This window comes from Dermacentor silvarum, chromosome 5 (genome assembly GCF_013339745.2).
Source record: "Dermacentor silvarum isolate Dsil-2018 chromosome 5, BIME_Dsil_1.4, whole genome shotgun sequence".
Lineage (NCBI taxonomy): Eukaryota > Metazoa > Arthropoda > Arachnida > Ixodida > Ixodidae > Dermacentor > Dermacentor silvarum.
In genome coordinates, this window is record NC_051158.1 from 99,252,561 (window position 1) to 99,277,119 (window position 24,559).

Below are 24,559 nucleotides of genomic sequence, written 5' to 3' on the forward strand. Positions count from 1 at the left end.
TCAGGCAGGGGTGCAACAGCTGCGCCAATTGCGGCATTTTGATACAATTTCATATTTTTGCGCCGAGCTGTGCCAAAAGCGTGATATACGTATGTTGAAATTGCACCACGCTGTGCCAAAACACCCGACCAGCCGTGAAATTTTTCGATTATGCTAGTTTTAGCGGGAAACAAAGGCTGCGTTGGCAACATGCAGCTTGGACATCGTCATCCAATCCAAACCGATCCTGTAGCGCAGATGAGATCCAAACACATGCCCAGACGAGACGTTGGCGGGCTTGGTGGTGTGGGCGCCGAAGAATATTTTTCCTGCTCGTTGCAATGTGGCGTGTTGTATATGCAGTAAAATTTCGTGGAGACATTGAGTGTGCGTTGCTTGCAGTTACGAAAGCAGTTCGCCATTGCCGCGTTGAATCAACAAGATCCTCACCGTATCCGTGCGGGTATCTCATACCGGAGCGGGTATGAATACTTCACGGGAAACTCGCTTATATGGAACAGCAAGTGACCTGACACTGACAGCGTGAGCTTTGTAGGCTATGCAATGCACAAAACTAACAAGGGTTCGGTTACATGCGGCAACAGGCACCGCTTTGCAATGAAACGGAGCCATTTTCGCTGCACATGCAGAGAGAGAGATACAGTTGACTCTCGTTACAAGGCACCCTGATATTCCGACAAAAAATGTCTGTTTTGTTCGAAGTCCGTAATATCAGAAATCGTAAGTTTTCGAAACTGGAGGCCACTGTGAAATGCCAAAAGATTGTCAAACAGTTGCTGCCTGTTTCGACAAGCGCCGGAACGTCGCGACACATCATCAGAAAGAAAAAAAAAAAAAAAACGACACTGAACCACTCGCGTAGATGTGCACGTTCCACATGTTTGGCGGAAAAAGTTGCGTGCAGTGCACTGCTGGGGTGCGATAGAGGTCGCTGTTCGGAGCACGTGTTGAATTTCGCCGGGCGCGGCCTAGGTCAACTGTGCACGGCAAAACTGAAAGCGCGCTCTGAACAATGATCTCTGATCGCGCCCCTGCCCTCACTAACGCTCCTAATGTAAATTGCCGTATATACTGTACTTTCCCGTGTATAAGACGTGTTTCTCTTTGAATTTGTTGTCGGTGCAGCTCATAAAACGGTGCGACTTATGTACGTTTTTTTTTTCCGGAAAAACTGCCGTCAAAATCGGAGTCGATGTTATGGCCACGCGAAGCACGCTGGTTGACAATTGCTGCGGGTTCTGTGCACGCTATCTATGTGCCGGGTTCTTCTCCTGATCGAGTTCCCGAGCGCCGTGCGAGAAGGACGGAGCAGCAACGCAAGCGGTGGCAGGCCGACCGCGAGTCCGCCGACCCCGAATTAGTCGCATCTGCAGATCACTGTCAAGATACGGCGCGCGCCACTGCGAAAACTACGCAGTTGCTACCAGAGTACAAGCCGGCCCCGATCCCTCCCGCGCTACCTTCTCGCTTACATCCCTTGTGGGCGATTCGGCTCACTGTCGGACGCTTTCACTCACACATGCAGCATACGGTGCGCGGGGACGATGTTATCGCTAAGGTGTGTCTTATACACCGGTGCGACTTATATATGTTTTTTTTCCCGGAAGAACTGCCGTTTTGAGGGGTTGTGTCTTATACAAAGGTGCGACTTATAGACCGGAAAATGCAGTACTCGTGTAATGAATGCACTTTTTTGCCCAGGAATCCAATGGAAAATTGGAGGCGTGTTGATTATGTGGGGTAAATTTTATGGCCTTTTGTGAGTAAGCGTTCTTTGTGAAACTGCTCCAAATTTGGGATTTAGGGTTCCAAAACTGAGTTTTTCTTTGCCCTAACCTGCTCCAAATTTGGATTTTCCTGCTCCAGAAGCAAAATTTTCCTGCTCCAAAATTTGCTCCAATCCTATTTTGGCTGTTGCACCACTGATCAGGCCTCGTGTCGCAGAAAATCTAGTTTCGGCATCAACGGCTCCCGGTAACGCTATCGCGTTCCACTCTTAAAGGTGAAGCTTAAGCACCCTCCAAGTCTTTAGTAGCAGATATTAACAACAGCTTATCAATAGCTTTTTATCATCTAGAATACAGTGCACAGTTGAAAAAAAAGTATCAGGACAGGAAAGAACGCCCTTTCCGGTCCTGATCCTTTTTTTTTCGTTGTAAACGGTATCCCATCTGCTTTCGGCATAGTATGTACACGTTTCGCAGGGCTACATTCTAGGGCCCTTATTCTTACTAGTTTATATTATTGATATTATCAGTATACATAGTTCAGCTGGTATCATTCTGTATGCATATGACACTAACATTATTTTCTCCGGTCACAACTTCTTGAATACTGCAGTAATTGCTATTTGTCTGTACTATCATTATGGATAAATGCGGATGAGCTCTGGCTAAATATGCACGAAACAAAATTTATTGTTTGTGGCTGTCACGAGCGAAAGCAGACGACGCTTGGTGCGCACGTGTCTTGCGCCTTGGCGCCGAGCTCGCGCTCGCGAGAGGGGCTCGAGCAATAAAGAAGAAGGGTCAGGCAGTCCCTTCCTGGTCTCCACTGTGTCTGGATGCGTCTTATGCCGCCCCGGAACCCATAGAAACCGACGACCACAACGGCACGTCACATTTGGCGCCCAACGGCTCGGGGTGAGCTATGAAGACGTTTATTCCCTTTTGATGTGGGGTCGTCGCTCGCTGCGCGTTCCTTTGGTCGAACCACTGCCTTCAGGACAGCGTCGGCTCCGTAAACCCAACATGGCGACCGCCCAGTGTTCCATCGATGTGTTCGAACAGTTGGATGACGCCGCCCGGGTGGAAGCCTACAGGACAGCCGTGTCCGAAGCAGGTGCCCTAAAAACCGAAGTGGATCAGCTCCGGCGCGAATTGGAAGGACTGAAAATAATGTTTTCGAATGGACACGACTCCGTGAAAGAAGTCGACGCACCAAAGCCACCTCTTGACCCGCAGTTGCAGGCAAGTCACGACTTCTTTTGCAACTTACTCGCTCCAATTGTGGAACGCATCGAGCGCTTGGAGTCGAAAACGCGTGAGGACTCGGACGCCGAATCCTGCCAAAGTACGGAGACGAGCGCTGCGTCGATAAATCTTCAACGCGGCTCGGGAAACCAACGCGGCAAAGCTAAAGACGAAGCTACTTTATGCATCTCTAACAGCTCGGGTGAAGACGCTCGCAACCGACTTTCAAGTTTCGCAGCTAGCTCCTTACCGCATCTTGGGAAAGATGTCACCGCTTGGTTTCATCAAGTTGATTTTTGGTTCAGAACCTTCAGCGTTCATGAAGAGGTCGCGATACCCTTCATTATCTCTAGGCTCCCAGCTAAGGATTTCACATGGATGCGCCACCATGCAAAGATGGTCAATATCGCTACTTGGGCTGATGTGAAGGCAGCGTTCCGTCGCCGTTACAACATTGACTGTGATGTAACCTCTAAGCAGCGAATGTTCGGAGCTACACAACGAGCTGGAGAGTCGTGTACAGACTTTGCTTACCGCAAGTTGGACCTCATGGAACAATGCAATTATCCGGTATTGCAAAAGGAGAAGTGTCAGGTCATCATGGCTACGCTTTCAGACAAGGCCAAGAAACACTTCTTTGACAAGAATTTTGAGGAACTAAATGACATGATAGACTCTTTTCTGCGCTTTGACCAGATCAGCAATACCGAGGAAAACGTTAAAGTTCTGGTTGCGGTTGAACCTCCCACATCGCAGACCACGGAACGCCCCGTTTTGGTAAAGCGTTCGTCTCGGAAGTCTATGCGGAATCGTCAGCGCAAGGAGAGCATGGAGTCTAGCGGTTCCTCAGAAAATCAGCTACCCCAGAAAAACCTACCTCAAAGGGAACATGAAGTGAAGCCGCCTCCGAGGAATCAGACTTATTATTCACCACGTGTTTTTAACAGATCTCAAGGGAACACCTCCAGGATTCGTAAACTATGCTTGAACTGCTCTAGAAGCGGACATTTTGTCACACAGTGTCGTCTGCCACTAACTGCAGAATTTTTGAAGTGGCAGGAGGAATTTGAGTCCACCAGCCCAAAAGAGCAGGGAAACGATCAACTGGTGACGCCAATGCCCGCGAGCAGTCATCAGTGATTGAGCAGGTGTCTTGTTCTACAGAAGCGGGTATTTTTTCCGTTCCTGTCATCATCAACGGACAAACGTTTAAAGGCATCTTGGACTCAGGTGCTGTGAAAAGTCTGATTACAGCACCACTGGTTGAGAGACAAGCTAATTATTGAGCCTTCGTCCCTGCGTTTGGTAGGAGCAAGCGGCCATCACTTAGAAAACTTGGGTCAAGTCAAAGCTGTTGTAACAGTCGACGGCCAAACATTGCAGCATGAATTTGTCGTGGTTAAGCGGCTACCTCATGACGGAGTGCTTCTAGGCGACGACTTCCTACGGGCCTCAAGAGCCATCATCGACTGGGGTTCACAAAGCTTTGCCGTGTCTGTTCCTCAGATGTTACAAAAGATCCACCTCATTAGGGAGCAAATACTACCTGCTTTATCGCGGAAGTTAGTTCCAGTGGACTGGCATCGCATGTCTAGAGATAAAGATTGTGTGATGGTCATCACAGGGACAAAGCTCTTGTACGACCGCTATTCGGTCATTGTGGAGCCCATGGTTGCAGATGCATCCGAGAAGATAGTCAAGGTTTTACTTACGAACTGTTCACCCCAAGCCATCGTGCTTCCATCTCAGATGACAGTTGGAGTCGTAGAAGAAGCAGGGGGAATAGAGGACATTGAACTCTCTGTGGAAGACTGTCAACAGATCCTCCAAGTTTCATGCCTGCCTTCTCCTGAGGATCTTGATGAACCACCAGCCTATGCAGCTGTTGACCCGCAGCATTGCTCAATCCAAATTGGTGACGTAAACTTTAACGTTGGCACAACGTTATCCTCAAGTGAGCTGCAGGTCGTGAAGGAGTTGTTGGCGCAGCATGCTGCTTGCTTCGCACAATCAAGTACGGATGTAGGCTCATGCAAAGTTGAGCAACATTGTATTCCAACTGGGGATGCAAAGCCTATCTCCCAACGACCTCGCAGATTGTCTCCTGCGCAACGTGACCTCGTCAAGAGTCTGATCAAGGACCTTATCGATGCCAACATAGTCCGGCCTTCTCGAAGTCCTTGGGCTTCACCGCTGGTCCTAGTAGCGAAGAAAGACGGGACAACACGCATGTGCGTCGATTATCGACGGCTCAACGCAGTGACTGAAGATACTGTTTACCCTTTTCCAAGGATTGAAGATGCCCTGCAGGCGCTCACCGGAAGCAAGTACTTTTCTGTCATGGACTTGGTGTCTGGTTTTTATCAGATAGCCATGCATCCAGATGACATACAGAAGACGGCTTTCGTTACACCATGGGGTCTCTACGAATTCCTACGGATGCCGTTTGGTCTTAAAGGTGCTCCTTTCACGTGTCAACGAGCCGTCGATACAATCATTGACGGAATTAGGTATGACAACGCTCTCGTCTACATGGATGATTGCGTAGTCTTCAGTCAGACATTTGAAGACCATGTTTCGCACCTCAGGGACATCTTTTCAAGGTTCCAGAAAGCAGCTTTGAAGTTCAAACCACAGAAGTGTTACTTCTTCTGCACTGCTATTAATTACCTTGGGCATGTTGTCACAAAAGATGGTGTAAGTCCTGACCCATCGAAACTGGCAGCTGTTCAGATGTTCCGGCCTCCTCGAACCGTACAGGAACTCCAGTCATTCATGGGGCTTACGTCATACTTCCGGAAGTTTATCCCTAATTACAGCGTTACCGCTGCACCTCTACGATCCCTCCTAAAGAAGAATTCTGCTTTTTCCTGGGAAGAGGATCAGCAAGTGGCCTTTGAGACATTAAAGTGCGCTTTGTGTCAGCCGCCTGTCCTCAAACTATTCTCGGAGAGAACGGAATTTAGGGTGCAAGTACACACAGACGCATCTCGTCTCGGCTTAGGAGGTCTGTTGCTGCAAGAAGATGAAGAGCGACGATATCGCCCAGTGTTATACCTGAGCAGGGCACTTAAAGGCGCAGATGTCAATTATTCTTCGACGGAACTGGAAGCCCTCGCTGTGAAATGGGCATTAGAACAGTTGCGACCATACTTGATAGGCCGCAAATTTCAAGTTGTCAGTGACCACCACGCCCTTTGCTGGATTTTGCGCTACAAGGAAGGTAACCAACGTCTCCTCCGTTGGTCGCTGATTTTGCAGGAGTTCGACTTTGACGTCACCTACAAATCAGGAATCTTGCACAGCGTACCAGATTGTCTCTCAAGGACACCTCCCATTGTTCCAGAGAAAGGCCAAATCCTTGCTGTATCCTATCCACCACTGCGATACTGTGGCAACATGGGTGAAGAGCAGCGTCAGGACGCATTCTGCGCTAAAGTCCTGGATCTGCTTAATGGTGCATTGGGCACAAAGAAGCAACAGAAACGGGCCCAAAAGAAATTTTTGATGCACAATGAGGTACTGTACAGGAGAGATCAAGGTCCGGTCAGCAGTCGATTTCTCCTCTGCCTTCCTTCTCAGCGACAGGCTGAGGCACTTCGAGAAATGCATGAAGGAAGGTACGGTGGCCACATGGGCATCAGAAGAACATTCGAAGCGCTGAGGTCCAAGTACTACTGGCCAAAGCTCTATACGGATGTCAAACGGTATGTGAGTCACTGCGACCTTTGTCAGAGGATGAAGATGTCGACATCGCTGCCTTATGGATTACTACAACCGATAGAAGTGCACAGCCCTTTTCATACAGTTGGGATGGACATCGTAGGACCATTCAAGAACTCTCGAGGATATAAATATATCATCGTAGCCATTGACTACCTCACCAAGTTTGTTGAGGCAAAACCCTTGAGGAATATAGAAGCCACGACAGTTCAAAAGTTCATTGAGCGCAGAATTGTCTTGAAGCATGGATGCCCAGCCACGATTATTACAGACCGTGGTACTCAAATGATGGCACGATCTACTGAAGCTTACCTCAAACATCGAGGCATCACACATGCTGCCACTACCGCATATCATCCTGCAGCAAATGGCTTGTGCGAAAGGGCTAACAAGACTATCAAGCAGATGATTGCCATGACTACCGCCGGGGGAGAGAAGTGGGCTGATGTACTCCCATATGTTGTATTTTGCTACAACACCGGGTACCAGGACACGGTTCGCCAAACTCCATTCTTCTTGGTGTATGGTAGGGATCCAGTGCTTCCACTACACGTTGTTTAAAGCCGCTGAGAACCTGAAGAACTGCAAGATTTCAGTTATGGCGCGGTAGTGAGTGAAAGACTGCAAAAGGCTAGAGAACTTGCGGCCACGTACTTCAGACTGGCAAAAGAAAAACAGAAGGACTACTTCAACAAGCACCACAAGGACGTTGTGTTCGAAAGAGGACAACTAGTGCTTCTTAAGGCTCCACCCGCCGGTGTTAAATCGACCACATGGTACAACGGCCCTCACAAGGTAGTGAACAGACTGTCTCCCGTGAACTACGAGATCGAACTTGCCGATAACATGGGAACGGACATTGTGCATGTGGAGAAATTGAAGCCCTACCTGAGCCCAATTGCAGAGATGGAACAACCTCGTGCAACGGACTAAGCCGTACATGTGTCTGACGCCGTATGGATGCAGTGAAGTGTGTGGTGTAGTATAGTTCGAGTGATTACATTTATTTATGTGTGTAAAAATGGGACGACAAAGCTTGCCCTTGTAAATAGTTACTGTTGTATGATTGCTCTTTAAGTTTGCTTATGTTTTAGATAATTCCTGTTGTACCATTGCGAATGTTATGTGTTGTGTTTTTAGTGTTGTAAACAGTCGGGACGACTTGTTTCAAAACCCGGCCATGTCACGAGCGAAAGCAGACGACGCTTGGTGCGCACGTGTCTTGCGCCTTGGCGCCGAGCTCGCGCTCGCGAGAGGGGCTCGAGCAATAAAGAAGAAGGGTCAGGCAGTCCCTTCCTGGTCTCCACTGTGTCTGGATGCGTCTTATGCCGCCCCGGAACCCATAGAAACCGACGACCACAACGGCACGTCACAGTGGCCATGTATTTTTGTTTATTATTTATTTATATTTATATATTTAATAATAAATGTGAATACATAGCATAAGTAAATGAAAATATAAACATTTATTATATTTGTGCCTGATATATTTCTGTATGCAGGTGCCACTAACATTTTTTCTCCTTTCACAACTTCTTGAATACTGTAGTGAATGCAAACAAATATTTGTCTGAACTATCATTATGGATAAATGTGAATGAGCTCCAGCTAAATGTGCACAAAACAACATTTGTTGTCTTTAAACATAAAAATAAAATTCTGCCCTTTGGTCCTGTGCTCAATTTCAGAAAGGAAAAATAGAATGTGTGAGCTCTATACCATTTCTTTGAGTGGTCTTTAGTGAATAGTTAACCTGCACTGAGCATATCAGTTGCTTGCATTCCAAAATGTCATGCTCAATCGGTCTAATACATAAATTACGGCTTCTTCTCCCAACTTGGTTGAAAAAAACTATATTTTGCCCTTATTGGGTCACTTCATTACTGCTTATTTGTCTGGGGTAGAACAACATATACAAAATCTAAACTCTTTATTTATGTTACAAAAAAAGCAGTTAGAGCAGTCAGTAATATTCCGTACACTTCAAGTACACGAAAATACTGGCAACCACTGGGGCCATTTAACATACGCAAGTAATAGCATGAAAGAGCGTAAGATTGGGCGAGTTGGTATTCCATGTCTTATACTTAATAGCGCACGAAAAGGGACGAGGCACGGATGGACGACGCGGACACAGCGCTCGTCCAACCGTGCCTCGTCCCTTTTCAAGCGCTATTAAGCATAAGACAAGAGAGAGAGAGAGATAAGTTTAATGATGCGAAATGCAGAGAGGTCGGCCTGAGGTAAATTCCTCTAGCCAGCTACTCTGCGTTGGGGGAAGGGGAAGAGGGAAAGAAAGAGGGAAGAAAGAGGCGCATGATGGGTGACGATGATGAGAGAAGGAGGATATGAAACATATGGCAAGCATTTTGGCATGCTCAAAGCCTACAGTCCAGAAGTATAAGACAAGTAATAACACTTTGACAGGCAGTAGAGGCTCATTACTCGATTCACAGCAAACCTAACCTTAGCTTTTGTTCAGTTGCACAGCCTTATGCTGTTTATGAACTGCGATATGTTTCTCACAGGACTCCTGAAGTTAGAACTAACTGTGGGCTTCAAACTTTTGAACATACCATTATAGCTTTCCTGAATGATAACAAAAAAATCGAAACTCTAATACACGAGTTCCCATGTAAAACACTGTACAAAAAAATAGTTATGGATCTATTTCGTAGGTCATGACACGCAAATCTGGCCTATTGTAGTCTTTACATAACCGATTATTTTTATTTATTTTTGAATGCTGTCTGTGTTGCTACTTTTCACAACTGTAATTCAAAAAGTGGTTATGTCGCGACATATATATACTGCGCAGAATTGGGGATGTTCCTTTGTTTGTATGTGATTCTGATGCTGATATACGAGGAAGCTTGTTCCCGTCTCAAATGCACTGGTTGTCACCACCAGGAGGGTCAGCCTCGTCGGGAACACACTGCCTTTAAGGGCAAGATATAGTCCGGCGTATCGCGCACGCGCGGCCACGCGCGGCACGATTAAGCAACGTTGATGAAAAGTGCACAATCTACAGTCTGGCGTAGCCGGCGTGCCCAGCTGTGTCGGGTGCGCTCAGCGCCACCGGTGCAGAGATAGAACATGTTCCATTTCACACCGCTGCCGCTAGACCAGAATGCACTGTGCGCTGTTGGGGCAGCGGGCAGAAGGCAAAATGGCGGCTTGCGGCGCTCTTGGTGAAAGCGCGGCTATGACTTTCTCAACGGCCGTGGACAATGACAGCGCAAGTGAGGTTGTATATACAAGGTCCGCTTCCGCTTTTGACCTAGCCGACGCACTACGAGTGCGATCTTCTGGCTGTCAGGACAAGTTAACGCCATGCCGTGAAGGCAGTCAAACAGCACACGGAGCGAGAGCTGTGTATAAGGTATTTTTTTGTGTTTGGGTATGTAAAAAATCACGATGTGCTTTCTTTTAGAACTTATGTTCATATTTTATGCATGACTGGTTATTCATGTGTGTGTAAGCGGGTGATCGGCGCTCTGTCAGGCTTTATGTGTCTTTACGCCGATCCCCTAGGCAACTTTGTATGTTGGTTGTCTGAAATAAAGTGTCTTGTCATGTCAATAAAAGCGCGCACAACTCGGACTGTGCGGGCACATGCTGTCAGAAAGCGAGAATGCGCATGCGCCATGGAAATAACTGTTCGCGCGGCCGTGAAGTTGCGCTCCCACACACAGAGATGGCACTAGCCTCGCGCGGCGTGCACGCCGAACTGTTGAGGAGGCAAATTTCTTCCACAGGCTGGCGTGGCTGGCGTAGCGTATCCGACTTCCCCTGCCACGGCCTGGCGCACTGAAAACGCGGCCTTTAGCGTCCCTCCTGATGTGGCGATGTTTGGATGCTGTATGTGAAACATGAATCTCGTAATTAACTTTCAAAAAGAAAAAAAAAACTGTTAAGTCTGATGACAAAGGAGTGAAGCTCAAAACTCATTAAAGAAAGCAATTAAATGTATTATTTTTGATTTATTCATACTGCAGGCCAACATACTGGCCCATGCAGGAGGGGCAATACAGGGACAAGGTAATGACAATGCTAGAAAAACAGAAAAATATTAACAGTGCATGAAAAGGATGCAGCCTATAGCCCTGTGACAAAAGTCTAACCCCCGTATTCAGAATTGCATCTTAACTTGAAACTTATGCTTGACTTGGTCTAAGTGACGCCTGGCGAGAACGCGCCCTGGGCCGGTATTTTCTAGCGATGCCTTTAAACTAATACGGCCTTTTCGCGCTTATTGTGCTTTGTCAGTGGTCAGAGCGACGGTCCGCTCACGATATCAACGTTGATAACGCGAACGGACCGTCGCTCTGACCACTGACAAAGCGCAATAAGCGCGAAAAGGCATTATTACTTTAAAGGCATGGCTACAAAATACCGGCCCTGGACACTCATTGCGTTTCCTTAGGCACGGTTGCGATAGGTGTCACTTATATCAAGTCAAGCATGGGCTTCAATTTAAGATGCAATTCTGAATACGGGGGTAAATGCTTACCTTAGCACAGAAACTACAACAAAAAGAACCGCACATTTGAAATTATATAAGTGGATGAAAAACACTGTGCCAAACAACATTCGGGGCACTAAACATTTAAAAAAAATACACAGGGAATTTCACATAAGTAGGAGAAAATAGTTTTCCAACTCTCTTGTGAATTTCCTTGATTGTAGTACATCAACAGGGGGGAATTCCATTCGTTTATGGTACGCGGATAATAACTATTCATGTGAGATTTTGTTTTAGCAAATATTATCATAAGGGAAAAGTTGTCTCTACGTCTTGTTCGTGCATTAAGCAGCGTTACATAATGACGCATTTCAAGCGTGATTTTTCCATTTATGATGTTATGTATAAACTGGAGGCGACTAACCTTACGCCTGTGTTCTAGTGCACTGATTTTTTTTTCTAAGCATTAGTAAGGACGGGAAATCCTCTCTTTTATATTTCCCAAAGGTAAATGAAACAACCTTCCTTTGTACACATTCCAAATTCAGTCCTTTTTGGTATGAGGATCCCATACAACTGCCGCGCATTCAAGTTTCGCATTCACCAGTACTAACAGTGGTGTATTCGAAGTTCACTGTGCAGAGAGGAGGCTTAATTTTTCTTTGGCTTGGCATCATATATTAAACTAATGTGATCAAAGAAAAGTATAGTGAAGGAACGTCAGGTGTCTCTTTCTACCAAACATGCTTGTAGCAAACAAACTTCATTGTCTCCGTGACACTGTGGATCTTGCTCATTTGGCGTAAGTGAAGAATGAGCCTGATGTTTAGATTGTGCTTTTACTATAATTTTTTGTTGTAAACAAAATGACGTGGAATTGGCCAATCCAATTACATTTTATGCTTCTGTGGGCATGCAAGCATAATTACTGCAAGCACAAGGAGTTGCATCAAAGCCGCCTCAACCATTGTGACAGTTGTGACTATGCGATTGACATCCTGTCTGCTCTCATTGCACACAAGCGCAAGCACTTGGTGGAGAAGTCACATCATTGGCACTTCTGCCATCGGAGCTTTTCGCACAAGCGCAGCTTTGAAGGGCCCCTCTCAGGTCCGGCTATTTTGAACTGACAAGAGTAGTGCATACAATGCAAGCTAACGATCGCGTCTGCAAAGTATTACACTGCTAAGCCCTGCGAAAAAGGCTCAAATTTCAAACCAAAAGCCGTCCACCCTAAGCCTCGCAGGTTCCGCATTCTCAGCCGGTGAGTCGACGTTAATCTCGCAGGTGCGCCTGTGTAAATTTCAGTGCTGTGACTTCACTCACAGCCAGAGAATTTCTGTACGCGACTAGCACGTTCAGCAAGTGTCCCGCGCATTACAAGCGACCAAAGTGGCATAAGCCAGGTGCTGCACAGAAAGCGTGCACAAAGCAGTTGGTGAAACACCCAAAGAAGTGTGCAAAGGTGAAGACCAAACAAATATCACAGTTTTGCCCTAAGGGCGAAGCAATGAATGCTACAGCAACACAGCAATGTCATACAAAGTAAGGTGAGCGGCTTTGGTAGCAATATGAATTGTAGTAAACATGAGCTGATTAAGTAAGCGGGTGTGCTGCGGCGTAAGTAGACCGACATGAAGAGAGACTCGATGACCACGAGAAGGCGCGTGTGAAACCGTGGTGTTGATGAGAAGCGCTTCCCGTGGGCAGCGCGTGCGAAGGGACACACCTGTAGTGCTGCACTGCCGATCCGGGCAGCATTGCATGTGTAGCGTGCGTTGGAAAATGTGGCCCGACTATTACTAACTGAATGAACAAGCGTGGTGTGAGCGCGCACAAACAGACATGAATAGATCGCACTGAATGACTGCAGACAACGACTGTCAAAACGCTGGCAGCGAGCGTATATACGCCGCAGCGGGCGAAGGTACGTGCGGTCTATCGCTTCAACGGAAACTGAGCGGCGAATGCACGGCGCATAAAGGTCAGAGCCGTGTGGAGATAAGAGACAGTGCGGGCGAGCGAGCGCGGTAGTTGGCAGAGTAGAAGTGCGCCAACCCCCCCCCTGCGCTCCCTCCGGCGCTGGCTTCCCGCTTCCTTGCTTGCACGTAGGTGATTGAGTGCGTTCGCTCTCCGTGATAGCGCGCGTCCCCGCACGCTTCCGCTCGGGCATACGGCGCGCGGCGAAGATTTTATCTATAGGGAACCTCACGACGACGACGGCGACGGCAGAAATCCGGTTGAAGTGTCCATATAATTGCTATCGCAATAAAACCATGCACACTGGCCACATCTAAGCGTAGGGGTCCATTTATGTTGCGATCTGCAAGGGTCTTATATGCATTGCATAACTGCCACTTCTATTTATTTAGTGAAAGTGCTGTATGCCCCATTACGTGAAAATCCTGGCGGCGTTGCCTCCGAGCGATCGTACCAAAAATGGCCAATGGCACAAAGAGCAAAAAATGCTCAGATTGACGTCAAATTTATCAGGGAGGTTCCCATAAACAAAGCAAATCAATGGATTGGAAAAGAAAACTTGGAAAGTTTCCGTCTGGGTGGGCATCGAAGCCAGGCCTCTGGGGTGCATTAATGGATGAGCAGACGAGCAAGCTTCCCCAACAGCACGGTGGCTTCAAGGTTCTGGTTGACTAAAGGTGTGGCCTAGTGCGTGCGTCATTGATCACGTGACGGCGCAGCCAATGGGGAGGAGGTAGTGCTGCTGAGCGGTCCTTTGAGTTATGAACTCCTCGCGGTCAAGCGAACGCGTTCAGACTGTTTGCGCATTTTGATTTTGCCTTACCGAGGCGCAGTTAGAATGCACACGACATTTCACCAAAGGGAGTATAATGCTTGCGCATTCACACACATAAGCAGTCTTGAGTGCCTCTGCCGAATTGCCACTTTTATTTATTCAGCTCCACTGTAGTATACTTGTGCAGTATAACTGCACAGGTAAACTGCAGCGGTATAACTGCAACCGAAGATGTCATACTTTCTTACGCCTATAAGGATGGCACTGTGAATATTCCAGGTTGGCAAGTAGTTTTCTCAGATGACGTAATAGTTCAGCGGAAATCCTCTAGGTGGAGATAAGTAAATTAAAGGGAAACTGAGACATCCACCCAAATGTAGCAATTGCTACAATGGAAACCCAACCGGGTTCCTCGAAAGAAAGCCTCGCAGTTGAAAAAAAATTTGTCCTGGTCTGGAACTCGAACCCGGGACCACCGCCTTTCCGGCGTGGTCCCGGGTTGCGAGGCTTTCTTTCAAGGAACCCGGTTGGGTTTCCATTGTAGACAAATTGCTACATTGGGGTGGAAGTCTCAGTTTCAGGGCGAAGTCGAATTACTTATCTAATTACTTATCTCTACCTAGCGGATTTCCACTGAACTATTACGTCATACACTTGCCTTTGCTGTGAGTTGTCGACAAATTCGACTTCGCCCTGCCATCTGCTAGCCGCCTGGTTAGCTCAGATGGTAGAGCGCTGCCCCGGAAAGGCGGTGGTCCCGGGTTCGAGTCCCGGACCAGGACGAATTTTTCTTCAACTGCGAGGCTTTCTTTCAAGGAACCCGGTTGGGTTTCCATTGTAGCAAATTGCTACATTTGGGTGGATGTCTCAGTTTCCCTTTAATTACTTATCTCCACCTAGCGGATTTCCGCTGAACTATTACGTCATACACTTGCCTTTGCTTCGAGTTGTTGATAAATTCGACTTCGCCCTGCCATCTGCTAGCCGCCTGGTTGAGCGGCTGCCCCGGAAAGGTGGTGGTCCCGGGTTCGAGTCCCGGACCAGGACGAATTTTTCTTCAACTGCGAGGCTTTCTTTCGAGGAACCCGGTTGGGTTTCCATTGTAGCAAATTGCTACATTTGGGTGGATGTCTCAGTTTTCCCTTTAATTACTTATCTCCACCTAGCGGATTTCCGCTGAACTATTACGTCATACACCTTGCCTTTGCTTCGAGTTGTTGACAAATTCGACTTCGCCCTGCCATCTGCTAGCCGCCTGGTTAGCTCAGATGGTAGAGCGGCTGCCCCGGAAAGGCGGTGGTCCCGGGTTCGAGTCCCGGACCAGGACGAATTTTTCTTCAACTGCGAGGCTTTCTTTCGAGGAACCCGGTTGGGTTTCCATTGTAGCAATTGCTACATTTGGGTGGATGTCTCAGTTTCCCTTTAATTACTTATCTCCACCTAGCGGATTTCCGCTGAACTATTACGTCATACACTTGCCTTTGCTTCGAGTTGTCGACAAATTCGACTTTGCCCTGCCATCTGCTAGCCGCCTGGTTAGCTCAGAAGGTAGAGCGGCTGCCCCGGAAAGGCGGTGGTCCCAGGGTTCGAGTCCCAGACCAGGACAAATTTTTCTTCAACTGCGAGGCTTTCTTTCGAGGAACCCGGTTGGGTTTCCATTGTAGCAATTGCTACATTTGGGTGGATGTCTCAGTTTCCCTATAGTTTTCTCAGATGAAGAATGGCAAGCTCACTCAGAAAGAAGTTGCCATATTTTTTGCAGCGTATAACCCACACCAAGAATGGTAAAAATGTCACTGTAAGGTCGGGGACGGGGTGCAGATTACAGGAATTTCGATTTCAGGCGTGGCTTCATTGCAGCACAGCGTGCACTGCCACAAAGCCACACTTCAGGGCAAGATTCCCACCTACTCAAACGTTCGTTATCTCCTGGGGAACCCCACCGTCTTTCCACCCCTGTGTGCTCAAGCTTCCTTCTCCATTTTGAATTTAGCAGTTAGTGAATAGTGCATGCAGCTCCGGTAAAGTATAACTTGGATCATGATAAAGTGTGCTCAATGGCCCAACAGCAGCTCAGAAAATAGTTGAACAACGTCACTAGCTGAAGATATGACATGGACAAGTTGTTTGTCCCAAGACGGATTCTATTTTTGTAAACATCTGAGGGCTGTATGCAATAATTTTCATGGGTTATACGCGCATATTTTTTTTTTTTCGTTTCTAGGCTGTTCTGAAGCCGTGCGGGTAGTATGTTTTGGCAGGTTATATGGGGGAAAATATTGTATTTCCTGGGTGGCTTTTTACAATCTCAGCTTAAGAAACGTGTTGCCCAAATAAGAAGATAAAGAAGAAACCTACTGATGAAATCTCATATCAGACAAAATCGTCGTGCCTGTGAATCATAAGAAATTTTTCGGAAGTTCCAAAAATGGCCTCCGTGCCTCAAATGCGCATTGAGGATCAGAGCAAGCTGGGTCAAAACATTTTAAAACTTTTTTCTACGGGTTGTAGAAATGCGTGAAAGTCATCAAACACTTCCCTTTCTCTTACTTGGTAATTTTTTACCTTTGTGAAAAATAATTTATACAGTCAAACCTCGATATAGCAAACCTCGATTTAATGAAATTTGTGATGTAACAAACTATGTTTATTTCCCCATCTTAGTTCTATTGAATTTTTTAAAAACTCGATATAACGAAATTCTCGATGTAACAAAGTTTTTCAACGCTATTACAACTTCATTTATCGAGGCTTGACTGTATAGGTGGACTTCACGAGCAGCATTCAAATGCATTCATGAAGGTTTCTAGTGCCGCAATATTGAGTAAATTAACGAAGTGGACCATTAGGAGTTCTTTGTTTCTTCATAGCAGAAATCACCCTTAAGGTCTCACAAATCAAAAAATTAAAAAGCTTTTCATTAAATTTAGCATCTGTGTTCTTTTCTGGCATTTCAAAATAACTTTTACTTTTGTTTTATTTGTGCAGTATTGAGGCCTTCTATTTCTACATCAACCACCACATGTGACAACTCAAAGCAAGGATGTCTCCACCGATGTCATCTCTGTGAATATGAGACTGATAAACTGTTTCGTCTGGAAGCACATGCCAGCGTCCATACTGGCGAGAAGCCATATCAATGCCCTTTATGCCCTCAGAGCTTCTCACAAAAGACCCACCTGAAAGAGCACATGCGCACCCACACAGGCGAGAAGCCATTTGAGTGCCCTTCGTGCCCTTTGAGGTTCTCAAAAAGCTACACCCTAAACGTTCACCTGCGCACCCACACGGGTGAGAAGCCATTTCAATGCCCTTCATGCCCTCAGAGCTTCTCACAGAAGGCCAACCTTGTGAAACACATGTGCACCCACACAGGCGAGAAGCCATTTCAGTGTTCTTCATGCTCTCGGAGCTTCGCACAGAAGGCCAACCTTATGAAACACCTGTGCACCCGCACAGGCGAGAAGCCATATCAGTGTCCTTCATGCTCTCGGAGCTTCTCACAGAAGGCCAACTTTATGAAACACCTGTGCACCCGCGCAGGCGAGAAGCCATATCAGTGTTCTTCATGCTCTTGGAGCTTCTCACAGAAGGCCACTCTTATGAGACACCTGCGCACCCACACAGGCGAGAAGCCATTTCAGTGTCCTTTATGTTCTCGGAGCTTCTCACAGAAGGCCAATCTTGTGAAACACCTGTGCACCCACTCATGCGAGAAGAAATATCAGTGCCCTTCCTGCCCTCAGTGCTTCTCAGTGAAAAGTGACCTGAAGATACACCAACGAACTCATACAGGTGACCGGCCATACAGTTGCACTGTCTGCTCCAAGTCGTTTACCCGGTCTGATCACTTGAGCAGACATAAGAGAGCACAGCACCCTGATACTGTAGGGTAGGTCAAGAACCATGGTGAACTATTCTGAATTGAAAATCTACAGATGTGTAGCATGTTGCATAGTGTTCTACTGCATCAGGTAGCACAAGTGTCTCCATGTGCTCATAAAGGGGCCCTGAAACACTTTTTTCGGGCCACTATAGTTGCTCTAGATCTTTTCTCAGCATGTTATTGAATATAGTTCAAAGACATTGTGAAAGGTTACCCATACAAAGCTGTTATAGTTGAGAAAAGAATTATAGGTACAGTTTAACCTCAATATAGTGCAGCTGGTAAAATCAGCAATTTGCTTTGTGATATTGTGACTTTTCATTATTTGAGCAGTATTCAACATTTATTTCGATCTGAAAAATTACGGCTTGCACACCCCTACAATATGAGTATGCTCATTGTAATTCTTGTTACACTTGAGATTTCTGAATAATATGCTTCCTTAGCTTTAGTACCGTATTTACCGGTCTATAAGTCGCACCCCCCCTCAAAACGGCAGTTTTTCTGGATAAAAATGTATATAAGTCGCACCAGTGTATAAGATGCACCTGTTCGTTCAGTAAGTGATTTAAAACAATTACAGTGACGATTCACTTCGTGAACACAAGTCACGCACAAGCATATTCGTGCCATTCCTATATTATTATGACAGCCATGACATGGACACTCATGGCGCACTTCTGTCATCGGGGGTTTCCGATTGCCGTTATGTTCCGTATAAAGTCTAAAGGCGATAACATTTTCCTTGCGCGCCAGTTGCTGTATGCGAGTGAAAGCGTGCAAGCGTGAGCCGAATCGCACATATGGGAGAAAGTCTGAAGGCAGCGTGGGAGGGAGGGGGGCTGGCTTGTACTCTGGTAGCAACTGCGTAGTTTCCGAAAAAGAAAACGTATAGGCTCTGCGCAGTCAAGTTTGCAGCGATCGCGACGCCATCTGTCGCAGCACTTCCTTAACAATGAGACGGCCAAAACGCAGGAGGATGGTATCGGAGGCGCGGAATCAGGTGGTGGTGTTGGGTTTTTCTCAACGTTGACAATGGCATCCTCCAACTGGACAAATTGTAATGCGTCGATTGAAAGTGCCCGCGAAAGGAGAGCAACAAGTGCCAATACTGTTGCGTTAAAAATTGCCACAGCCACGAAGTTCAGCCGGGCGTCAAACTGTACCGATTTCCTGGTCGGCCGTGGAAGCAAGAACGAGGAAAAAAATGGATTGTTGCTGTGCGAAGAGTACAGTAGTAATTAATATAGGATTGCATTTTACTAGTAGCATATAAACACTATACTTTGCTTAAGTTGTAACTGTTTGAGGTAGTGCAACTGGATTTGCGTGTTTTGCTTCTACGGGTGGTGGTGGGAGCATTTTTGCATAGTACAGTTAAACCTAGATATAACGAAATCGTCAAATTCCCGAAAAACTTTGATATACAGAGAATTTCGTTATATGCAGGTTCGGCACGAAAATTCGAAAAAGAAACACTTATCGTATTTACTCGATGCTAACGCGCCCTCGATTGTAATGCGCACCCGTTTTCCGTGACCAAAAGAGAGGGAGAAAACATCCTTTACAGTACCCGCGCACCTCATGCTTTCATACAGAAATACAACTATCGCTCAAGATTTACTCCCAATACACTAAAGTTGCGATGAACAAAAAAGTTCCAGTTTAACCCAAAATGTGAAGCATCGATTGCGACAGCAAATTAGCAGACAGCTATACGAAGTAAGGATAGTAGTTTTATCGGCCATATAATGAATGAATGAATGAATGAATGAACTTTTATTTCCCTTTTTAAGAAAGGGGAGGGGCCGGGGGGGAGAGAGGGAGGCCTGTGTACTCCAGTCTTAGCACTTTCTGCTGCCAGACGTCCGCCTACCAGTCGTGGTAGGCCTCCGCTACCTCCTGAGCCCATCTCAGTCAGGACTCGGTCCTGCAGGGTGGGATCAGAGCTGCGCAGGGCAGTCTCCCACAGCTCCTCACTACTAATTAATGGTTTGAGGTTGCGGGGGGGATATGTGATGGGGCATTTCCACATGATATGGGAGAGATCTGCTGTTTGGACAGGGCAGAAGCGACCGTTGGGTGTCGGGTATGTGTCGGGAAAGAATAAGTGCAAAGTGCGTGGGGTAAGAAAAGTGCGAGTTTGTAGTTGGCGCCACAATATTTCTCTCTGGCGCGTGCTCGACACAGAGAGGGGGGGATACGTTAGGCGTTGGTGTTTATAATGTGTGCAAATTTCATGGAATGTGATGAGTGCGTCTTTATTGGTCTGTTGTTGCGAGTCGTATAAACTTGTAAACATTTGCTGTTTAACTGAATTGGTCGACTAATGCCTAAGCACACGTACTAATGCCTAAGCACACATGGTCGAAGCTACGGGAGCTATGCTCGAAGTGCATAGGAGGCGGCCATATTGAAATGCTGATGGCGATATGGTAGCGCATATTTAGGGTCATACTCGACTCTAATGCGCAGGCAATTTTTGGACCCGTTTTATCGGGAGGGCGAAAGGTCACGCCCTCGGCGGCAAGATCGCCGGGTCGAGGGATGCAGGCCCGCCTTGCGCACACACACGTGCGCTCGCTCTCGCCTTGCAGTTGCCGTGAATTCGAGTGCTAAGCGTGCCGCCACTGCTTCGCATTCCGTCGCGGCGGTGAAGGTGCTTCCGGTTGCTGCTCGCGCAAAAATGACAAAATTTGGGGCGAAATCTCTAGGTTGTCAGCGGGGAAAATTCGTTATTTTGAGGGGGTCTCCTGCTGCCACTTCGTTACGTAGAGGTCTCAAATACATGTGCTTCTATGGAGTAACGGCGGGGAATAGAAAAACTTCGTTATATCCAGGTATTCGTTACATAGAGGTTCGTTATAAGCAGGTGTAACTATATATTCAATAGTGTAGCCTTAAACTGGACAATTGGACGAACTGGACAAAGTCTGGTTAACCTCCCTGCCTTTCCTTCCTCTCTTCTCTCTCTCTCCCTTATTCGTAAGCAAATGCTGTGTAGTTTTTTGTAGGTTGCATGTGAATTTTTGCTGTTTCGCTTGCGTGTGTGTCATCTGGGAACTAGTGAATCCTAGTGACTGTAGCAAGCAAAATGTTGATTAGGGACCTGATTTTTTTCAATAAAGTATCAAAAATTTATAAGCTCCCACAAAATAGAACGAAGTTTAAAAACCCACAACTGCACGATAAACAAATATCACAGTGCTGTGAAATGCATAAGTTAGATCATCTTAAGCAAAAAAAAAATTGATGCATAAATTTGTAGCTTACGCAAATTATTTGCAATGTTTACAAGAGCTGTGCAGAGGCTCACATGTAGTCGTATATTTCGGAGCTATTTATTATAAACAGAATTTTGTCCGTTTTAGATGTAATATTAGGTACAGTTTACACAACTGTGAAATTACTTTTCATTGCCGATTAACAGAGTTGTGGATTTTCTAGTTTCGGTTTTGAAATGTTGTGATTAAACAAATGTTCTTAAGCAACTGACGACATAAATAAGAAGCCTGCTTCATGCAGTTACCTAATCTTAAAGTTTCTTTTAAATGTAACAAACCTTAACAAATTCAGTGCCTTGACTGCTGAGGAAAGGATTCATCGTTCCAATGTATTTAGATAGGTGCCCCTGAACCAAAGCTCCCTCTTCAAGCATCGATGCAACGAATTTGTGCGCTTGTGCTGCTAAATAGTTTCCGAGACGTGCTATGAGTGTTGTCACTTGCCCAAATGTCGAAGTAACACACATTACACCATTCCAGAAAAGTTAGAAGACAGAAATGGGCGGCAGAAGCTGACACTTTGAGAGCATGCAAAGTGACAGGATTTTAATACCCCTTCCAGAACAATGTCGGCATTGCTCATGCGATGATAACTTCTGTATTATTGGCTTATACGTGCAAAGAAACGCTGTAATACTGCTTTCCTTGTTGGGAACGGCACTTGGCGAACACGTTGATGCCGTCCACCTCGCAGAGAGACTCCACATGACTTGCTTCCCATAACTTGTATAGAAGTGACAGTGCAGAGGGGCGAAAGTACTTCTCTAGGCCTGCAACGGGACTAAAGCCACAATGCAGGACTTGTGACATAGCACGCAGCAAAACAAGAAGCGTCCAAACACACATCCATGCACGCACTGACTAGTGTGGCTAGCGCGGAGGCCTTCCCAGTAACACAGCGCTTGCCGCGGACGGCGCTGAACCTTGTCCTTGGCCGGAGCCTATATAAGTCCCACTGTGCTATTAGACGCATCGACGAAAAATTTGGACTCAAACAGCAACTTATACACCGGAAAATACGATATTGTCTTTTGGTACATATTGCTATGTTGATGTTGACCCTTGGATTTAGGGGCATGTAACCATAAGTGGCCACTTTAGATCTGATAACGCCGACATGCCTTCCTCCCACACCTAACAGATTAGCCTAATTGTGTCTGTGGACCACGAGTACTGAGAGACAAGGATGTGTGAAGAGCCATGCCAAGCACTTTGTGTTCTATTGTGGGGGTTATCTACGAGGTAACTCTCCACTGTGGCAAGTGCTATGAGGGTCAGATGGACTAGTGTTTAAACGACCATAATATGGTGCACTTCTAACATTCCAAATAAATTTGATGGTACGCATCTTAGCACAATTTGCAAGGCCTACTCATGTGCACCGTGTATTATGATATTGGGCAGTGCATGAGGGATATTTATCAGAGAGATCCTGCACTTGTTTGAGGCCAACTTAGAGCATTGTCACAACCTTCGTGTCTTACGTGCGCACAAAGTTTGCATCGTATGTTTCATCCTTTGAATAAATAAATTGGTTCCTAGTTTGCGCTTTGTATGTGTCCTTCTTTTGTGTGTTTGTGTTTGTGCCCCAAAACCATGTTTAACATTTTTGAGCTCGTGAGTAGTGTGGTACGATGCCACTTTCCCTGCTACAGTCAAAAGAAGCGAGTGGAATGTGAGGATCCTACCAGCTCATTATTTTATTAGTTACAATCACATGAAAGAAATGGACAATGAAGCCAGAGAAAGCATAGGAGAAAGTAATTGTGCTTAATTGTAATTTATGAATGATAAGGACAAGGAACATTAAAGTGATGCAGCTTGGAGTTGGACCCGCATCTTCCACATTATGCATGCATTTGCTTTACCATTAAGCTACCGTACCAACCGTCCTGTCAACATTCTTGGGTGTTTGCATATGTGTACAAGATTAGCCCTGGAAGTGTTAGCCAGTCCCACTCGCAGCCACGTTGGCAAATGTGAAACATCCTTTTAACTGCAGGGGTAATCCCGTCGCGCTTTGACAGCCACGCGACGGCATTGCTGTACGAGATGTTCTACGACGGGCTTCATAATCAGATTGTGGTTTTGGCATGGAATACCACAGCATTTAGTTCATTTTAATATACTGTGTGACCTTACAAGCAGGCAAGTGGCCAATAAGCTCTTGTATGCTACCCCACAGCATCGAGGCTGTCAAAGTCTCTGCCGTCGACCATTTGCCTGCTCCTAAGCTCAGGTATTGGCAAATCAGTTCTGCGGAAACCCACAAAGTAAAAAAGGGTCCATGAAAAGGGAAATTGTCATCCACCTGACTTTAGTACAATGTCCTGGGTTCGATCCCCGATGGCCATGGCAGCAGTGGCAATGGCAGACGCTCTTCTAGGTTGATTGCGCAGTGACGATGGGCCTCCTGTTGTCGGCACCTGTTCTGGCTGGAATTCATTTCGCTTCAGTTCATACATGCACCTTCATGGTCATCAAAACAATGAGCATGCATTCTAGAAATGATTTTAGGCGCAAAAAGTTAGACATGGACGACAGAATAAAAGACACGGACTGGCGCACGTGTTTAATTTTTTGCACCTAAAACCATTTCTAGTCATGTGCCAACTAGCTCGACAGCAGACGTTACTGAGTATGCGTTCCCTTGACTGGACAGGACCGTGACTCTTCGGTGAAAATGAGGTCTTCGTGGGATCCTGGACTGTTCGTCAGATATGTTGTCGAATCGTGTGTTGCTATTTGAACCGTTCGAATGTCCTGCACACTGTACAAAGGCTCTTTCGGTATCCTTGTGGCTACTTGTTCAAGATGAGTAACAAGATGGCCATTCCGCTTCCAGATATCTGTGACACGTTCTCACTGTTTACACTCTGTCTCATCTCAATAGCAAATCTGATTTTAAACTGCAGTGTAACCAGTTTATCTCTGTAATCTACCTGAAGGGTATATTCATATATTTCTTCGTCTGGAGTGAGCACTTCAATCTTTTCATCAAGGAAACAAAGCCTCTCATGAAGCATTTCGAGCCGGCTGCTCATGAGGTGCAGTTGAGCCGTTGTGGCAGCCTCACTGAGCCCTGCGTCAATATCAGCAAAGATGACGCTTACCGTCGTTCTTATAAGGGCCCTATCCATGATCAGCTCGGTCTCCTTGTAGCAGGCGGCTGTCGGTGGATGGATGATGGCAGTCGCTTACATTGACTCCACCGGGATCGAATCCCGGCCGCGGCAGCCGCATTCCGATGAAGGCGAAATGTAAAAACGCCCGTGTGCTTGCGTTGTAGTGCACATTAAAGAACCCCAGGTGGTCAAAATTAATCTGGAGCCCTCCACTACGGCGTGCCTCATAATCGGAAATGGTTTTGGCACGTAAAACCCCAGAAAGAAGAAGACATTGACTCCACTCCTCTCGGCGAATCCATGCGTGGGCTCATAGCTGCAGTCGTTCCTGGGGGTGTTTCTGTCGTTG

The 24,559-nt window shown here is 46.5% G+C and overlaps 1 protein-coding gene, 1 long non-coding RNA gene and 1 other non-coding gene across 7 annotated transcripts in view; 2 read left to right on the forward strand and 1 right to left on the reverse strand.

Annotated features, from left to right (window-relative positions):
• LOC119453641 (oocyte zinc finger protein XlCOF6) overlaps window positions 1-24,559 on the forward strand; it is a 791,503-nt gene that overhangs the window by 66,337 nt on the left and 700,607 nt on the right. The window lies entirely within an intron of this gene.
• The window catches only part of LOC119453653 (uncharacterized), a 415,401-nt gene that overhangs the window by 49,782 nt on the left and 341,060 nt on the right, over window positions 1-24,559 (reverse strand). Inside the window, exon 6 of one of the 5 annotated variants that reach the window (XR_007467216.1) lies at window positions 17,347-17,442. The exons of the other annotated variants lie outside the window; for them this stretch is intronic. This is a non-coding gene — a long non-coding RNA (uncharacterized LOC119453653). The remainder of the gene's footprint in view (window positions 1-17,346; window positions 17,443-24,559) is intronic. 5 annotated transcript variants of the gene reach the window in all.
• On the forward strand, window positions 14,625-14,698 carry Trnas-gga (transfer RNA serine (anticodon GGA)). The gene has a single exon. It is a non-coding gene; the product is annotated as a tRNA-Ser (tRNA).